The sequence below is a fragment of the Triticum dicoccoides genome, chromosome 2B, assembly GCF_002162155.2.
Source record: "Triticum dicoccoides isolate Atlit2015 ecotype Zavitan chromosome 2B, WEW_v2.0, whole genome shotgun sequence".
Taxonomy (NCBI): Eukaryota; Viridiplantae; Streptophyta; class Magnoliopsida; order Poales; family Poaceae; genus Triticum; species Triticum dicoccoides.
Genome location: NC_041383.1, coordinates 744,413,725 through 744,418,523, shown reverse-complemented (window position 1 = coordinate 744,418,523; position 4,799 = coordinate 744,413,725).

The following is a 4,799-nucleotide window of genomic DNA, read 5'->3' as shown; positions in this document are numbered from 1 at the left end:
TGGAAGGAGGGCTATCGGCGGAGGAGGGAGGAGGGGGCGGCCGCAGGCAGACGGAGGAGCGCGCGGTGGGAGGAGGGAGGAGGGCGCGGTGGGAGGAGGAGGGACGGAAGGAGGGAGTACCTCGGTGGCGGACGGACGACGGCGGCGGCGACGACGAACAGCGGCGGTTATCGGCATGGGCGAGAGTGAGGGGGTGGGAGTGAGTGAGACAGAGGGGTCGGCCGCGCGCGTGGGGATAAGGTTGGGTTAGTAGTAGCGCGGGTAAGAAAACGCGCTACAGCTAACGAGAATAGCAGTAGCGATGCGCGAGTATGCACGCTACTGCTAAGTTGGACTAGCAGTAGCGCTTTGCTAATAAAAGCGCTATTGCTAAGTTTTCTGTCAAATGCAAAAATACATTGGCCATCAATGATCTTTTTGTGTACAATCTGAATTGTCAATATGAGTCCTCTCTGGTAGGAACCGGAGAGGACTCATATTGCGGCCACAAATTCTACACATCGAGTTCAGTGAAGACCAGCTGGTTGTGATAGTTTGAGGAGTAACATATTTAAGATGGTAAACACCCTGTTCGCGGAGCGAGGTAGGACTAAACTTGTGGGTTGAACTTAGCAGTAGCGAGTTTTAAAGAAGTGTGCTGCTGCTAACATCTGTAGCAGTAGCGCAGTTTGTTATAAGGCGCTACTGCTATAACTAGTTGGACGACGAGGTCATGGCAATTAGAGCAGTAGAGCGGTTTAGTTGGAACGCGCTACTTCTACTTTTCTTTCAGCAGCACTTTTTCCTCGAACGCGCTGCTGCTAATTAGCAGTAGCGTTTGTTTTTGAACCACGCTGCTGGTAAGATTTTGTGTATAAGGTTTTCCATATAGTGTATGTTTACTCTTGGAGGTGGCGTTGTTTCCTGGAAGTCTTGCAAGCAAACAATCTTAACGAGATCAACAATGAAAGCAGAACTAACAGCATTAGACACATCTGGTGTCGAAGCGGGATGGCTTCGAGATCTTTTGATGGACATGCCATTGGTTGATAAACCAGTTCCTGCTATCCTTATGAACTATGACAATCAGACTGGGATCACCAAGGTGAAGAGTTCAAAGGACAACATGAAGTCCAACAAACACATAAGAATGAGATTAAAAGTTGTTAGAAAATTAAGAAACTCCGGAGTGATAGTGTTGGAGTATGTCCATACGGCTACGAATCTGGCAGATCTCTTTACAAAAGGGCTATCACGTGTTGTGATAGATAGTGCATCGAGGGAGATGGATATGAGATCCACATGAGTTGCCATGGTGGTAACCCAACCTATATGATCGGAGATACTGTGAAGTAGGACCTGGGAAAACAAGCCAGTGGTGAACTGAGGAGAGTAACTACACTAACCCACTCCGTTGGAGATGCAATACTCTCAATACTGTATGGTAGGGTGACTATTGTCTTAATGTGTTCCAAATCTTATGTAAGCAAGATGTTATCCTATAGAGGGATCTTTGGAGGAGCACACCTATATGAGCCCAACTGCTGGTCATAGTCTATGAGATTGGGGTGATCTCTAGTAAGCTCATGAATAGTCCAGGAGTGTGACTTATATGCTCCACCCAAGGGGTCAGCCTAGTACTAGTAAGACATGTTGTGAAGCTTCTTTACGCCAAACTGACAATTCTAGGCATAGTCCATTGTTCAATTGTGAAGGAGTATAGCTACTTGCTCTAGGTGAAGCTCAACCTTAACAGGTCTTCACTGAAACACTGCTACATCAAAACAGCGATTGGAACATAGGACACAATGGGCCCTCGAGATCTGGTGGGGGATTGCTGAAATGTGGAATGGGCTTTAGACCCATATAGCAATTTCTCAAAATATCTAAGGGCCCATGTGGGTTTATTGGCACTAGGTGTAGTGGGAAGTTTATTCCCACCCGGGAAGTTGGACCTCCTTATAAGCGTTTCTCTTCTACATGCTATTGGAGCTTGAGAAGAGAAGAGGCCCTCGCGCACTCCTCCTCCGCTGCCCACCTCGTCACGACGCTCCGCGGGTTGCGGAAATGAGCCGAGCCGAGCTCACACCTACACGCTTATTTTTGCCAGTCAGTAACGCAGAATTTTCTGACGGCTGGGCCACGATCTGAGACGTCGGATCATGGGCTGTCACGGACTCGGACATGGGTCGAGCCCACGTCTCTCCACGCGGCTGCGCCTATATAAGTGTGTGGTGTCTCTAACCCTAGTCGCTACGATCAGATCGCATCTGCTCCACACGCACGCCCACTGTCGTTCCATTGTTGTTGTTGCCGCCGATGACTCCATCATGTCCGCCGCGTACACAGTCGACGGGAGAGCAGGTCCCCGAAACCCTGCCTCTCCGGATCCTGTATGGGAGGGGGGCGAATAGGTATTTGGGAAGCGACTACGTGACTGCTCGTTGTTTGTCTACTTCATCTACGTCTGTGTCGCCCTCATCATCACCATGTCCACCGACGCCGAACGTGCCGCCGCCGAGAAAGTTGAAGCCGACAAGAAGGCCGTCGAGTACGCTGCTGCCGCCACAGCCGCTGCGGCTTCTGCATGGCCTATTGGAGGGTATAACTCGTTTATCCCGCTCTTACTGGTTGCTATTTTAGCCATGCTAGCGTTATATGTAGATCTTTCTGCAATTAGCGTAATATGTGCTTGCATGATTGAATACCGGTATGTGTTTATTTGTGTCAATGCCATGCTAGTAATTTTCTCATGGATTAAGTTAATCGAAAAAATTGTCTATTTACTTAGCACATAGAAGGAGTGTTGACGTATAAATGCAAAGTCCACCTTTCCACATCAGCTTGATCTCATCGGTGAACGTTTAGTTGCATAAACTTGCAACCAAGAGGTTCAGTGTTCAAAACCGAGTAAATGCAATAAATAATTGCGGTCAGCCCCCGCGTCCTCTGCCCATGAATCATAGTCGTGAGGGAGAGTATCAGAGTATAATGTCCGATCCTCTCTCATAGCTTGAGTTTTTTGGATGAACTGACTAGTGCGTGCAGTTCTACAATTATGTAGTAGTGTATAAAGATTATTTAGAATGTCAAATTTTACAAGTTATAACCAAATTTATAAAAAAAAATATTTACAATAGCAAATATATATTTTAGATGCAAATGTTTTTCTCTACAAACTTGGTCAAAGTTGGAACATTTGTGCCCAGCTATTTGTTTATGCGTCTTGATGTGATCTCATATACAAACTTGGTCAAATTTGATTTATTCCAATCAGGCTTACACCCTTTTTCATTAATTGCTTAACGGAGATATTCAATTCATTTGTACCAAACATAATACTGACCAAACGAGAAGGGAACGGGAAAGGGGAGAAGCGAGTTGGAGCATTAGTAGAGAACCCGCCATAGATGCTCGCCAACATGACACCTACTACGGGGCAAAAAAACTACTAACACCACTCAGAATATCAGTGCCAAAATAACTAGGTCTCAAGGAGCACATGACCCTACAGAATCACCTTAGCAGGCATCAAACCTATGTGAGGAAGCTAACCAAACTGCATGTTCAAATTTGGTATTTACCAGAATTTGACCTAGTTTGTACAGTATATATTTGCATCGATATCCAGCTCGGTCAAAGCTAGGGCTTTACTGAGTATGAGGAATTTCGTATACACTCGCTAGAATCAATCATTCTTAACTCGTAACAAAAAGAAGAATCAAATCATTCTTAGAGCATCTACGATCGGGCACCCCAAACTTTTCTCAAACGACCGGATAGGCCGCCCGGTCACTGACCTGCCAAGATTTTTCAATCCAAACGCCTCCCTCAAACGAGCCTAAAACGCCACTGACCGGCACCCCCCATATCTAGTCCAAACATGGCGCCGATAAGGGGGCTCCCGGGCGCCCGTGCACGCCCGCCACATTGGACCCGGCCCACGCTGGCCCATCCGACCCCACAAATATTCTTCTTCATCCGCTTGCCGGATCAAACCCAAACCACTTCACTCAACTCCCCTCCGCCATCCAAACTCATCTCTGGCGCCGTCCGGCCATCTCCGGCATGGCAGGCAGCGGATCCGAGTCCTTCACCTCCACACCCATCAACCCCGAGCTCATCCCACGCGGTCCCAAGGAGGAGATGGTCGTCCGTCTTGAGCTCAGCTGCTCCCGGGAGGAGGCCCGTGCACGGCAGCGCTCAGATTCTTTCCGCCGGGAATCGCGTCCGCCCAAATGGCGCATGGATCCGGCGTTCGAGCGTGGTCGCAGGCGCGCAACCCCTCCGTTGGCGCGCCGAGCATCGGGATGCACCTGGGCCCCGTCCAATAAAAACATGGCACGGCGTGCCCGCTGTGCCAGGCAGCGGCGTGCGGGAGGCGGTGGCAGCCCTCGCGCCGGTGGGCGTCGGCGAGGCGGAGTCGCATTCTCCAGCGCTCCGTATGATGCATCAGTCCGGGCGCCGCAACCGCATCGTGGTGGAAGTCGCCGGCTCGTCCCAGGACGGATCCATGTTCGGGTTACGGACTCCGACGAGGAAGAGTAGGGCATGGGAGACGGCGGCGCCTTGAGTCCCATGAGCCGGCGCGTGTCCCATGCCGTACTCTACCTTGTCGGCGGCCGGACCAACACTCTGGGGTGCGCAACCGTCCGCCGGACATGGCCACGGCAGAACCGGGCGAGCTGCGGTTAGATTAGGTTAAATGTTGCATATAAGGTTGTAGAATCAAATATTTAAGAAGTGATCGGTCAGTGTCTGCGGACGCATTCATGCGCGCCCGTGAGCGTTTGTGAGGTGGAATTTGTCCATCACGCAGG